General features: G+C 44.5%; 1 long non-coding RNA gene across 1 annotated transcript in view; it reads left to right on the forward strand.

Moving 5' to 3' along the window:
- Positions 1-15315, forward strand: part of LOC146865596 (uncharacterized) — a 244186-nt gene extending 228871 nt beyond the window's left edge. Inside the window, exon 3 of the long non-coding RNA XR_014976655.1 lies at positions 14573-15315. This is a non-coding gene — a long non-coding RNA (uncharacterized LOC146865596). The remainder of the gene's footprint in view (positions 1-14572) is intronic.
- The last annotated feature ends 213 nt before the right edge of the window (positions 15316-15528 follow it).

Raw genomic sequence — 15528 nt, forward strand, 5'->3', positions numbered from 1 at the left:
AACGTGCCCTGTGGCGCATTTTAAGTTGGGGGATTAACTCCCCTTCAATACTGAGGGTCTCTGGGGTGCAACTAGCCCACCAGCTGCTCCAGTAAGCACCACAGAGCTGCATTGCAGAGAGGTGTAAAAAGGGGCATGGCCTCAGACCACCTCTCTGCAACGCAGCCCCCTGGCGCATAGTGGAGGATTCTGGTGGGCTCGTTGGCCCCCAGGGACCCCCAGTATTCAAGGGGAATTTGCTTCAAGAAGGGGCCGTGGCCTCCGGCGCGATGCCGGTCTTTTTTTTTTGTTTAAGAAGGGGGGCTGTGTGGCCCCCCCTTCTTTTCCTAATATTTTGGTGGCGTGGCCCCCCTCCCATGGCCATAATTGCCCCGGGGACCCCATCTCCCGTGTCATGGCCCTTTTAAAAAAAAAAGAAAAAATTGTATAGGAGGGGGGCTGCCTTGCCCCCCTCCTTAGGCCATTTATGGCCCCTGGGACCCCATCCCCCAGGGCCGTCCTTTTTTTAAAATAAAAAATGTACATTCTGGGGAGGGGGTGCATGGCCCCCCTCCCGGGCCACTTGTAGCCCCAGGGACCCCATCCCCGGGTCTGGCCCTCTCCATTGGGGACCGTGGGGGGTCCCCAATCCCCCCACGTTCCCGCCGGCTCCCCGCCTCCAGCATTGCTTTTCCACACGGGGAGCTGCAAAGATGCAGCTCCCCCTGTGGAAAAGCATTTTGCATTGCTATTTGGAAGAGAGAGCAGGTTTCCTGCTCTCTCTTCCAAATAGAAAAGCAGTTTGCTATGATAGGGCGGGAGCCGCGAGGCTCCCGCCCTGCCATAGCAAATTACAGTGTCCCAGGGGTGGGCACCCCAGGACACTGCAGGAGCCGGCACTGGGGGGATGGCGGTCCCCAGGGCCACAACTAGTCTCCAGGAGGGGGGCTGCATGGCCCCCTTCCCATCTTTTACAAAGCTCTGGGGGGTGGTGGTCCCTGGTTCTAGGGGGTCCCCCCATTTTGAATCTTTAGTGCTCCGGGGAGGTGGCAGTCCCCGGGGCGTGTAGGGGAGCTTGAGCCCCCCCACACAGGGTATTTATTTATTTAACAAAAGCCCCGGGGGTGGCACCCCCCGGGGCTGCGGGGGGGCTGTGTGGCCCCCCACAATGTTAATAAATTAGAGGCCCGGGGATGGCGGGCCCCAGGGCTCGGGGGGGCCTTAGAGGCCCCCACATTAAACTATTAAGCCCCGGGGGGTGGTGGTCCCCGGGGCTGCAGGGGGCCATGTGCCCCCCACAATTATTCATACTTTGCCCCATGGGGTGGCGGTCCGGGGCAGTGTGGGGGATTGGACCCCCCACTCTTTATTTTTATAATGCCCCCAGGATTTGGCCCCCCGGGGCTAATTAGCATTGAAGCGCGATTTAAAAAAAAAAAAAAAATGTTGGTCCTTGGGTGCTTGTGGGACCCCCTGAGCAGGCCTAGGGGGTCAGGGTGTTTCTACCCTGCCCCCTATTCGCGTTATTGTGCATTTTTTATTAGGTTTCTTGTGCCTCGGTTCTACCGAGGCACAAGATGGCTGCCAACACTTCCTGATTTGGAGTGTTGACAGCCAATTAGCATGCAGCTCGTGATCGGGAGGGTGCGCGCTGGGTGTGCATAGGGTGTGCGGATCCTCCGAGGCCATAGATATATCTATGAATTTACTTTTGATTTTCTCAGGAACTACTGAACGGATTTACACCATTTAAGCAAAAGGCACGAGTGTGAACCAAGAGCTACCTTTCTGCCAAATTTGGTGTAATTCCGTTCAGCAGTTCGGTCTGTAGCTGCGACTAACGGTCCCTATGGAAAATTGCATGGGGAAAACACGTTTTGGGACCCCCTTTTTTCTCGGCCCCCGCTTGACGAATCACCCCGAGAATTTCAGGATAGGAGCGGACCGGAGTGGGCCACGAGTTTTGAAAATTTCGCGAAGATTCGTCAACCGGCGCCAAAGTTATTCCACATAAAATGTTGCGGATTTCCTATGGATAATAGGTCCTAACTATAACTACCTACTGGCGACCGCCAATAGGTAATATATATATAATATATATATATATAATATATACTAATGAAAATAAAACTGGCCCGGTCAGTTGGAAAATCTGAGGAGAAAGCTTTATTTTCTATACTAATATATACTAATATGTATATATATCTTATATTTTATTACCTACTGGCGGTCGCCAGTAGGTAGTTATAGTTAGGACCCTGTTTCCATAGGAAAACCGCAACATTCTATTTGGAATAACTTTGGCGCCGGTCGACGAATCCTCGCGAAATTTTCAAAATAGGTGGGGCGCTACGCTCCGCTCCTACCCTGAAAGTCTCGGGGGGATTCGTCAAGCGGGGGCTGAGAAAAAAGGGGGGTCCCAAAACGCGTTTTTCCCATACATTTTTCCATAGGACCTTTAGACACAGCTACAGCCCGAACGGCTGAACAGAGTTACTTGAAATTTGGCAGAGAGGTAGTCCTCAGGTCAAGGAAGTGCCTTTTGTAGGTCTGGTGTAAATCTGTTCAGTAGTTCCTGAGAAAATAGCATTTAAATCAATATATATATCTGTGGCAGCTTACGGTGCGCTTACCGTGCGCTTACGGTAAGCTTACCGTACGCGTACGGTGCCGTGCGCGAGCGCGAATCTGATTGGCTGTTAGATCTTAGTAAACATTCGAATCGGTCGAAACCAGGAAGCGGCGGCCGCCATTTTCTCTCTCGCACTCTGAGGGGATGTGTAAAAACAAAGGCAATAAACAGTTAAAGGGATGATTTGACAGCTCCTAAACCCCATAGCCTTGATAACGGTGTCCCCAAAGATCCCCCAAGAACAAAAAGGGAATTTTAAAATTTTCGAAAATTTCGCCGATTACGCTTACCATACGCGTACGGTAATAGTTTAAAAAAAAAAAAAAATCCATACTCTCTCCACCCCGTGTGCCAATGGTGCCCGAAGTGCACCATTTGTGCATGGGATATTTTTTTATTTAGAAAATTAAAAAGAGTTCCTTTTACAACGAAGCGCATAATATGTCCTCCATGTGCGCACGGTGCGCGAAGCGCATCGTGCGTACATGGCCCATCTAGCGTAACGTGGGCACGCGGTGTGCGTAGTGCACCGCGTGCCCACCGTGCGTGCATGGCACTAACTGCGTAAAGTGGGCGCGCGGTGCGCGAAGCGCACCGCGTGCTCACTGTGCGCGCAGCGCACAGTGCGCGCACGGAACAAACTGCGTTAAGTGGGCGCGCACGCCACGAATGGCGTAAAGTAACTTAGCATTTAAAAAAACGTACAAATTCACTGAAAAAACCATAGGTTTCACACACGTTATAGTTAGGAATTAGCATTTAAAAAACCTTGCAAATTCACTGAAAAAACCATAGGTTTCACACATGTTATAGTTAGCTGGACATTTTACTGATAAAAAACCATTGAAATTCCCCCGTTATAGTTAGTGCAGGCAACTATAACTCACGCAACCGCAATCCTCTGCTGATGACATATGTGTCTTTATGAAAAAAAAATATTTGTAATATATGTATAGCTAAAATTTAATGGAAGAAGACATGGGCAAATAAGTGTCTAAATACAGTATTAGCATCAGCAGAGGATTGCGGTTGCGTGAGTTATAGTTGCCTGCACTAACTATAACGGGGGAATTTCAATGGTTTTTTATCAGTAAAATGTCCAGCTAACTATAACATGTGTGAAACCTATGGTTTTTTCAGTGAATATATATATATATATATATATATATATATATATATATATATATAGTAGTATATAAAATAAAGCTTTCTGCTCAGATCTTCCAACTGACCGGGCCAGTTTTATTTCCATTAGTATATATTTTTAAACATTATTTGCAACTAGTTAAAGGTGTCACAGATCACAGTCTTTACTATACCCAGTCCTCGCAGTACAAACATGTAGAGCTATAATTACTAATATAACATGCAGTGAAGCAGTTAAAGTTGCTGCACTGTGTTGTGTGAGAGGGAGAAAGTGTGACATATCTTCTAAGATATGGTGCTGCTGCCCTCTTTCCTGGCGCTGGTGCACAATCATGCTGCTTAGCACTACGCACACACCCTTGCACCATAGTGCAGAGGTATCTGCATGATGTTTACAATAGGTTTTTAGGGCAAAACTTCCAGTACCAAATTCTACAACTAGACAAACTTTAAAACATTTTCCAGTTTGAATGTGTGATGTACAGTACAGAAAGGTTTGGAGAAATAAAAACATTTCTCCTTTTTAAAATATGCCTCAAAGAGGTGTTATTTTTTAGCTCACACCCCTGCCTACTATTGTTAGTAGATGGAGCTTTGCATCACAACCAATGGGCGGTTGCATGGGAACACCCATGAACCACACAAAGAATGTCCCCCCATCTCAAAGTATTGCAAAGATCTGTGCAGCTCTGAACTGCTTTACTTTTAGCCATTTTTCCACTACAAAGCAAGTCTTGTGCTGGAAAGTAAATTCCAGATAAATATTTGGCACTAGTTTGGAAACCCGGTAAAAAGTTTAGTAAATCTACCTGTAGAGCCCAAACTTCCTGTTAAATCGTACATGAATGTTTGTCAATGTTACATAAATATTAAGCCTGAAAATGTCCCATATGTCTCTAGTTTTGTCTCCTGTTTGACTGACTCACTACGCAGTTAAAACATTTCTCTCTTTCTGGAATTAGTTTCTCAGTCATATTTACAGTTATAAAGTGTCTTTGTGAATGTTTTGAAGTCAAAGCGTTAGTGATTTTATGTGGTCTTCTAACACTTCTGCACCTAGCTCTTGCACCAGTTTTGTCAACAGAGGCCTAATTTATGGAATGCAGTCCTTGCAGGAGTCAAATCTTGATGCTTGACCCATTTCTGCCTTAGCCTCTTTCAACTGTAATTTACTATTCATAATTATCCTGTTACTACATACTATACCATCCAAGCGAGATTAGGAGATAAAGTAGCAGATGATGACCACCTCCAATCAATCAATCAATCGGGGGTTTATAAAGCATGCTACCCACCTGCGAGGGTCTCAAGGCACTGGGGGGGGAGGGGGGGTGCAGCTCTGGTTCAGTCGAAGAGCCAGGTCTTGAGGTTCTTCCTGAAGGCGTGCAGGGTGGGGGAGTGCTGATGTTGACTGGGAGCTCGTTCCAGGTATTGGCTGCAATTTATGAGAAACCCCTTCCACCTGCTCTGGTCCTGCGGATATGGGGGGGGGGTCTCTGAAAGGGCGAGGTCTGCGGAGCAGAGGTTCCTCTTGGGTATGGGAAGGAGACTCTCTCGTTGAGGTATTTGGGTCAGATGTTGTGGAGGGATTTGTAGGCGTGGGTGAGCAGTTTGATAGTTACTCTCTTCTTGACGGGGAGCCAGTGGAGGTCTCGTAGGTATTGGATCATGTCTTCGTGCTATGGGGTTCCGAGGACGAGTCTGGCTGCGGTGTTCTGGATGGTTTGGAGCTTGTGTAGGAGAGTTTTGTTGATTCCGGCATATAGGGTGTTTCTGTAGTCCAGTCTGCTTTCGTGGGTTATCCATTTGAAGGTCTTGCGGAGGATCCAAAGGCAGTAGAAACTGGTGGAGGAGATGGAATTGATCTGGCGGATATGGTGAGGGAGGAGTCGAGGATGATGCTGAAGTTCTGTGCGTGGTCTGTCGGGGTGGGCGGGCTCCCGAGGGCAGAGGGCCACCAGGTGTTGTCCCATGTGAAGGTGGAGGGTCCGAGGATGAGGACCTCAGTCTTCTCTGAGTTGAGCTACAGGCAGCTGTTTTTCATCCAGGCGGCGACGTCCTTCATTCCTTCCTGGAAACAGAGTCTGGTGTCTTCGGGGTTCTTCGTGCGGGAGAGGATGAGCTGGGTGTCGTTGGCGTATGATACTATGCTGAGTCCATGCTGTCTGACGATGGCGGCAAGGGGGGCCATGTAGATGTTGAAAATCATGGGGCTAAGCGATGATCCTTGGGGTACTCCGCAGCTGATATCTATGGTCTCGGAGATGAAGGGAGGGAGTCTGAACCTCTGGGTTCTACCGGAAAGAAAGGAACGGATCCAGTTGAGGGCGGTTCCTCGTATTCCAGCGTTGTGGAGTCTGGCTGCGAGAGTGCGGTGTGAGACGATGTCGAAGGCAGTAGAGAGGTCAAGTAGGATGAGGGCAGCTGTGTGTCCCTGGTCGAGTAGCTTGCTGATGTCATCGGTGGCGGTGAGGAGGGTGGTCTTGGTGGTGTGGTTGCTGCGGAATCCGGACTGGGAGGCGTCTAGGATGGAGTTCTCCTTGATAAAGGCGGTCAGCTCGGTGTTTACGAGTCTCTCGGTGACTTTGGCAGCGAAGGGGAGCAGAGAGATGGGCCGGTAGTTTATCCGGGCCGTTGGTTCGGCCGTCATCTTCTTGAGGAGTGGTTTGACCTCCGCTCATTTCCAGTCGTCTTGGAAGATGCCGGATTCGAAGGAGGCGGTGATGGTCCGTCCCAGTGCAGATGCGATGGCGGCGGCAGCCCTGTGGTAGATGTGCGGTGGGCAGGGGTCAGTGGGGGCTTCTGAGTGGGTGTTTTTCATGGTCGCAGTGGTACCTTTGACGGTGGCAGGAGTCCAGGTTGTTATGGTCGGCTCTTTGTCGGTGGTGGGGGGGGGTTGTGTCCAGCATGTGTTCGCTTGGCCTTGATTTTCAGATGGAAGTAGGAGCTGAGTTTGTTGCAGAGTTCCTGGGATGGAGGGACGTCCATGGCTTCGCTGGGGGGTTTGATGAATTGCTGTATGACGTTGTAGAGTTCTTTAGCATTGGTTGCATTGGTGTGGACTTTGTTATTGATGAAAGTCCGCTTGGTGTCTCTTATGCGCTGGTGGTATTCCTTCAGCGTGTTCCAGTAGCTGTTCATGTCTTCCGTGGTTTTCTGTTTTTGCCAGGTTTTCTCGAGGCGTCTGCAGGAGCGTCTGGCTTCTTGCAGTTCGGTGGTGAACCAGGGGGCCCTCTGGGGGTGCTGTTTGCCAGGGTGGTGGAGGGGTGCAAGCTTGTCGGCGAAGCTGGAAATCCAGTGGTGAAAGTTCTTGGCTGCGGAGTTGGCGCCGGTCTTGGCACAGGAAGGGTCTAGGAGGAGGGTGGTGTAAAGTTGCTCCTCTGTGATCTTGCTCGAGTTCCTTCTTGGCAGACGTGGGGTGGGTTTGGGTCCGGTGGTGGTGTTGAAGGTGAAGTGTACACAGTGGTGGTCTGTCCAGAGGAGCTGCAAGGTGTGGCTGAAGTGGATGTTTGTCCCTCCTGCGAAGATGGGGTCGAGGGTGTGTCCTGCTTTGTTAGTGGGGGTGGTGACAAGCTCCTCCACTGTTTAACCCTTTCAGCGGGCCCCAGCCTGGAGAGCCAAGTAATCAACCTTGCTTCTAAAATCAAAATCTATAACAACGCTAACCTAATTTTAAGAGAAATCAAATAGAACAGAGGTCAGTGTTCACTTTTGCCAAGAATACACACATTGTTTTTGACTAAAGTATGGCATAGCTCATAAAAAAGGAAGGATCAGATGGATGAACAACTGTTTTCCGTAAAAAGGAGATCAGGTAATATTATAGCTGCTGAAGGTAATAAACACATTGATAATTACAAAATGACTACAATCGAGTCTGTGGATGGCCATACTAACTGGCTGGACAAAGAGGCCTTTTATATAATTTGCACAATATTGCTACCGCTAAAGATTCAGGAAGTAACATTATTATAGCAAACTATGCTGTGATCATGCTTTGATTGAAGCTGATGTACAGACAATGGATGGTAATTGTATCTACACACAAAGTCAGTTGTTAATATTTCAAATGTTGAGAAATAGTTGAAAAAAGTTCCCAATTTGACCTCTCCTCGAGGTAGAATCATAATAAATAACACAAATAACGATGGACTGGGATATGGCCCCAAGTAATTACCAATGGATGAGATTTATTCAAGCATTCCATCCATCACTTTTTTGTATACTTTTGTGTGTTGCTCTAAATGGGGCAGGTATGTCCAGACGTTGGTCCTGTGCTCACTGTGTTACTGGAATCAAGCTATACCTGGCTGATGAGCCCTAACTAGGGCAAAACTGGGCCTGGGTTGCTTGTATTTTGGCTCAGGGAGAGCCTGGTATGGCAGTTCAGGTCGGACTGTTGCAATTGGAGCAGGGTCAAGACTGATTGGCAAATGGCTTGTTCCAAGCCTACATGACATGATGGGCAAATTAATGATAGACTGTAATGCAGCACTTAGTAATTACCAGTGTTTTAGATTGATTCAAGCATTTTTATTTATTTACTTATTTTACATTTATTTTACAGAGTTTTATAGCGCGCGAATCAGGTATCAGAGCGCTTTACATAGCACCAGTTGCATTACATGAGGACACATTCATTTTTTTGTTAGGCACGGGACGATTAAGAGATTTGCCTAGAATCACAGAATGTTCAGCGTCATTTCCGAGACTCAAACCCAGTTCCCCAGATTCGAGGTCAACCACCCTAGCCGTTAGGCCAACTCCTCCCCCTAAGAAATCCTTTCATCTATTTTTTGTATAGTTTAGTGTGTCACCGTGAGTGGTACAGGTATTGCCAGAGACTGGTCTTGTGCACAGTGTGTCACTGGAATCAAGCTATGCCTGGATGTTGAGCCCTAACTAGGGCAAAAACTGTTTTGGGAGGCTTGTATTCTGTTCAGTTGAACTGTTCATATTGGATCAGGGTCAAGGCTGATTTGCATGGCCCGAAGAGCATCTTTTGTAACTTTCAGTTCCTTCTTCTCACTGCTGCCCTTTGTCCTCCTCTCATCAGGCTTGCTGTGAGGTTGCAGTGCAGTGCTGACAAGCCAGCACAATATGGTGAAGATCACAAGAAGTGCTGAGAGAGTGCTGAAAGACAATAACCTTTTTCTCCTCATGAGCTGCGACCCGTGGATCCTTGCACTGGGCATGCCATGGGCGTTCTTCTCAGCGCTACTGGATAGGCTTTAAAAGTCAGCTCCATTGGAGCTCTAAAACCCCCCAACTCCACAGTGGTGTTTTGGCAATTAATGGCGAGGGTTGCGAGAAGCCCTGGGAGCTGTTTCAAGGAGACGGTGTGGGGCAAAATGGGAGCTGCTTCGTCCCTAATGTGATCCCAGCAATGACCGTTGGATTGGATAGAATGGCATCTGCGAAAATGATGCTACGAGACAGTGCCATGTGCTTTTCAAAGGAGCAACAGCGACCACCATGGAGCAAATTGCACTCATTCTGCTTCGGGGGTAAGCTAATTTTGTAAATCCCCTAATCTTCTTTTTGACTATCTGCCATAGCAGCTACATTTGATAAACTGAGCAGCAGCGTTCCAATACACTATAAAAGAGCTAGGAAGTTGTTTGATAGTGTGGCACCCAGCTGATGCCATGGATAAGTTAGCAAATGACATCATATTGCAGGGTTAAGGTCTCAAGGGCCTCAATGCCTTTTAACCCCTAGGTAATGGGAAAACCATAAAAGCAACAACATTTGCCAATAAGGAGGCATGGCACGGGGCCACAACAGGCAGATGACAGCCCACGGCAGAAGGCAAGTCTTGTGGAAGAGATTATAGAGAATTTGAAAGGAGGTGCTCTGTGTCTAGGAGCAGAGAGATAGTACTTTCCAAAGTATTGCTGGGTACTCAAGAGGCACTATATTTGGTGGTCAGTGAGGCAGGAGATCCAAGCCTAGGGCTTAGGATTTAAATGGGCTGAATATTAGCTCTCTAGCCTACCCTAATTACACTTCAGTACCACAACCACTGAAAGAGGTAGAGTCAGAATCTGGCCTTCAACTCTCCGAAAATAAGACAACAACAGATACATTTCCTCTGTATTTGAATAAGAGAGCCATCAGTAATCCAGCACATCCTACTGCTGAATAAGCTATCTCTTCTTTACAACATTCCTACTGGGATATTAATCCAACTAAACCTAGCAGACGAAAACGTAATTGAGCACAGGACAAACACAAGGCCTTTTATGCTGAGTGAGATATTGACAGATCAAACAAATCAAGCAATGTCAGATAGATAATAGGAGCAAACTCTCTGAGTAACGGATAAAATAGATGAAAGAATCTCACAGATTTTGAATACAGTAGAAAGAAATGTACCAGGGTATTTCACACTGTGAGGAAAGACTCTCTGAGACATCTAAGGTAGTTGACCACTATGTGAATGAAATATTGACATTTCAGAATAAGCAGGAGACCGTGGGAAATCGTGCTAGATGGGCTACCTTGAGAATAACTGGCATCCCTGTGCACAAAGATGTGTCTGGGGTAATATCTTATGTTGAAACTTTGATTCAAAAGTACATTCTCCTGGACTGTCCACAGGATCTAACACTTATGTAGGAACACAGTGTACACTTCTAAGCTCCTTCTAATGCTAAATATCCTGAACACTGCTATTTAATCTTTCTGACTTTAGAATCAGAAATGCTACTGAGTAAAGCCTTCTGTGACAAACAAATTGATATTAATAATTAGGGGTGGGCAGAATATTGCATTCTGTCCACAGAATTCACAGAATTATGGCCACTCCGCATTTCTCTTTAATGTGGAGTTCTGGCCAAATTCTGGGAATCGCGGTGTGGCAACATTTTTCTCCTGCAAAGCTCCAGAATAAACGAGCTAGTGAGTGGGAGTGAAATTTGGCGTACCCTAATTCAATTTTCTAATATGAGTGATCTCCGCATTTCGTGAGCGGTCATAGGACTGCCATTTGAGTACATTTGCAGCTGTTCAAGTAGGTTTTCTAATTCAGTAGCAGAAAAATCAACTTGAATGGCTGCAAACTATCATGCTACGCATGGTGCTGTTCACGCTGACTTTCCAGAGGAGAGGAAACAAGGAAAGTCTGGCACAATAATATGGAGCCAGTTCGTAGGAGTGGCAGTGGGGGTGCTTTGGTGTCACAGCATAGTAAAGACACAAGGTGGTCCTGACGTCCCTTCTTGGGAGGATTAAAAAGGTTGTGAATCTTGAAATGAATTGGCTAGGTCACTGAAAACGTTTTCACACAATTATTATACAGGAGAGAAACAAATACTCTTCACAACACACCAGAGAGAAAGACAAAACTGCTGTATTTTAGAGACAAAATCTTGTTTATATTCTCTTATTTCGCGAAATAGCAAAGTAGACGAAACATATAAATGTCAACGATATATCAATAGACGGTTGCTGCAAGAAGGAGTGCAAAGGAAAAGTGCTTGTGTACGAGGTGGGTGAGAAAAAGGGAAATTCAAAGAAAAATAATTAAAGAACATAGGGGCACATGCATCAAGCCCGCATATTGCGATGTCTAAATGGCGAATTTTACCGGTTCGCTATTTAGAAATCGCAAAATGCAATTCATGTAGGAATCTCCCCAAAAAATGCGATTCCTTAAAATTCCTTAATTGTGACTCGCAAATTACAAGCCGCAATTAAGGAATTGATTCATATGGGCCAAGGGCATGTGTGTGTGTAAAATGTGACTTCATTTGTCAAAGCAATCGCAAATAACCATCAACTTTAGTTTGATGGAAATTTGCAATTCCTTAAGTAATCGCAATTTTTGCGATTCCTTAAGTTGCTAATTTTGCATTTGCATCTGCCCATTTGCGACCGGTTTGTGGTTTGATGCATGGGGCCCTTAGTATCATAGTTTTGCACAGTGGACACTGGCTGCAGTAGTGCTGGGAGCTTTAAACCACCAAGCATGGGCCTGTCTTAAAGACAGTTTTATTTTGTTCATCCATGTCCGTTTCTCAAAATGATGCTGGTCTACTCAGAATGCATCATTCAAATTTGGGGAGGACAAATATAACGTAATACAGGCCCTAGGATGAGGGGCGTTGACGTTTCAATCCAACTTCGGCGTAGAGGATAAATTCAGACCTCCGCATATTGGTCTTCATCAGGACAAAAGGATATATAAGAGGCAACATGAGGGGCGTCCGAAGTGGCAGACCAGGTCAGTCCACAGCTCCCAGTAATGAATCGTCACCGCACTCATGCAGAGTAGTTTAAATCACTTGAAGATTCCTTATGTTGGGGAGATGAAGGAGTATTCAGTTGGCATCCAGCAATGTGTGATGCCCATTAGGGTAAAGCGAATAAATAGCCAAGATTTTCTCACTAGTTGGCTGTACGTCAGAAAGGCAGGCTGCCATCCTGACATATCAATAGTCCTTTGACTATTGAAGGATACATGCACTTTATTTATTTTCTACACTATATACACTTTAACCACTTTATAATAATTGTTTATAAGTATGCAATTGATACAGGTGCTGAGGGTCAAATTTTGATGGTATATTAAGGATGATGTGGAATTTACCAATTTATAGGGCCATTTTGTGACTCTGTACGCTCTTTAAACTATACCAATATGGTTTAATGCAAAAGATAGAAGACTTGGGTGATATACGAGGATAAAACTGAAACTTGAGTTGGGTTCGCGTCAATACATATCTATTTATAAGTTAGACATTTGCATATGTTTGCACAAAATTGCAACTGCTATAAGTAGGATACACGGCAACATGGCAACTTGGTATGGTTACAATCTTCACACATCCTTGTATATATATTCTTTATATTCTATAACTTTCTCTAGAAAGGTTAGCAGTATACTTATCTGAGGCCTACTATGAGCTATGACACATTGGTAATACTATTCAGTATATATGTTTATTTGGTGTCTTTTATAGATAGACATGTACGATTTAGATTGATTGTGATAAGATATGATGATTTAAGCTGAAGACGGTTAGAAACAACTTGAGGGTTACATCGTTTAATTTAAATGGTCTCAAAAACAAACGCAAAATAAAAGCTATTGAAAAATTGTGATTTACAGAGGCCAAAATATAGGCCTCATTGAGAAAAATCTGGCGCATTTAATTGAACTATTTCAGTCAATTATGGTTATTCCAGGTAAGGTAATATTAGGTGGTGATTTACATTTTCTCAAATGTACATGCCTAGATTCATCAGTGACCACTCGCAGGCTGAATAAATTTAGAATAGGTAAGGCATTAGAGGACTACCAGAAGAGTTTGAGCCTGGTGGATCCCTGGATACATACTGTTCCAAATCAGTAGGGACATAGGAGTGATTGCAAGATATGAATTATCAACTAAGCTGGATTTTTTCCAAATATCAAATGATCTCAATCTTAAGCTATATCAACACCAACCGTATGTTTTTTTTGTGCCACTCATTGGTAGAAATGCACATGCAGCGATCCGGAAACCTCTACTCTTTCATAGATAGCTGTTTAATATGGTGTTTTTGGCAGAAGGATGTTGGGTTTTGGAAACATAGAGAAACAAGTCATTTTTCTTGTAAAAGAGCATTCAACAAGTATTGAGATGGTTTAGGATGCATTCAAAATCACGTTCAGATCTGCTATAATGACCAAAGATATAGCAGAAAGAAACAATTCTCAAGATATAAAGAATACTTTGGAGTTTCAGTTAAGGCAGGCTCATGATAGGTATAGGCGGCACAAAAACAGCATTGCTTGTCAAGGTTTCGAGTGAGCAAAACAAGAGATGCAGGATCACTACAAGGCAGGGACTTATTTGTCAAATAAAGCTTAGATGCAGAGAGTATACAAAGAAAGTGAGTACTCGAGGAGGTTTGTAACTTGGCAGACACAGGAACGATCAGCTAAAAATACAATTAAGTCACTGTACGATGCCGGTGCAGCGCAAAGTTGCCCATTCTTTACACATCACAGATCATGATAAAAAACCTGATTTAAATGTGCACTTAAACTTTGCACACAAGTTTTAGGTGACGCAATAAGTGAGTGAAAATACTTAGGGGCAGATTTACAAGCCCCTTGTGCCACTTTTGCGTCACTTTTAACATGGGAAAAGTGGCGCAAAAGTGGCGCAAGGGGCTTGTAAATCTGCCCCTTAGTTTTACAGGACTATTGTAGCGTGCCTTCGTTGCAGAAGTAGGGACAATATATACAACCTGTGTTTAATATTGTTGAGTGAATTTTGCATAGTTCAAACATGCTAAACACTCCCATAATTAGACGTATATCCTATGTAACTGACTCTGCATTTCTTCGTAAATGTTGATCAATAAAGTGATTGATACATCAGAACCGTAGCTATATGCTTCACCCCAACTAAAGAAAATGTGTATTATAATGCATGCTACATTTAAATGATAAACTCTAGTAATGTGTAACTCACTTTGAACCATCCTTTGAACCTGATTCATGATTCTAAAATGTGTGCAATATTTTCTGTGTAACTTAGAGGGACTTAGTTATTCGCATCTAACTATCCCTATATTTGTTAAATCTTAGTGAAAGTTAAACAATAAAGTTTGTGCAATGTATGCGTATATGTTTGCAGGTATGAACTTTCAAATGTAGTTCTGAGTCCCATTTACAGTTGAGAAATGTGATTATTTGTTTTATGCTAATATACTATGAACTAAAATTATTAAAGAAAGTACAATCATTTATGTTAATGTTGCCCCTGTATATTAAATGGCAACTATTATTTAATAGCTTAAATTGTTATTTTTGTGTAGGCTTCTGCTTTAACGTGCTGCCTATGAAGAGTTCATATGGACCCAATATACAATGAGTTGCCTATAATGATGCGCCTGAAGTGGACATTGCCTGTGGACTCCTGGATGAGGAGAGCAGAGAGAACCCCTTTTCCGATGGACTCTGGTGGATTTCTTGATACCTTTCCTTTGCTGGCATAACTTTCCTTGAACTCTTTTACCAAACCCAGTTCTGCAGGTGCCCTGCAGAGCCTCCCTTGGAGCCCCTTGCTTCCCCTTTTTTCTTTACTGCTTATTGAATAGACTTTGAGCGGTTTAGACCTCAAATGATTCTTATGGACTTTACTTTAAGTGTGGCTTACACTTCCTTGTTTTCTTAAAGACTTTTTGACAGAGCTTACTAGATGCAAATGATGGTCTCTTTGTATTTGCGATGCCATGCTGAACTTTCCCATATGGAACTCTTTGACTACTGAGATTCTTTGCGTAACCGTACCATTTTTTCCTTTTAGGGATTATGCTTGGGTTACTTATATTTCTAATGCATGGTCCAAATACCTTTAGACTGTTTTCCAAACATCAGGAACTAGTACTGTTGTTTTGCATAGCAGCCGTTGAGCTCCTTGTCTGTTTAATTTTGATGGTGACATGTCTTGTGGAGACTCGGTCTCCCTGTTGCTATATTGTACTTGCAATAGCATGGTGTTGAGAGTGATTTACTGGAATCTTATCACTAATTTTTAATAAAGCTTATTTGAATTTGGCTACTGATTCCTGGCCCTCATCGTGTAGCCGAATGGTTGCACAGTTTAATGAAATTACAGCACTATCTCTCATTCCACTCAGTGGGTACAAGCGAGGTCCATCGGAGGTCCAAGAGTAAGTCATAGTAAGAAAAGTTGGGCTCCGTAAACGCTGGATCAAACCTGCAACAAATATTCAATTTACAGAGAGCAAAAACATCCAGGCAATGGTCC

Source organism: Triturus cristatus, chromosome 2_1 (assembly GCF_964204655.1).
Source record: "Triturus cristatus chromosome 2_1, aTriCri1.1, whole genome shotgun sequence".
NCBI classification, from domain to species: Eukaryota; Metazoa; Chordata; class Amphibia; order Caudata; family Salamandridae; genus Triturus; species Triturus cristatus.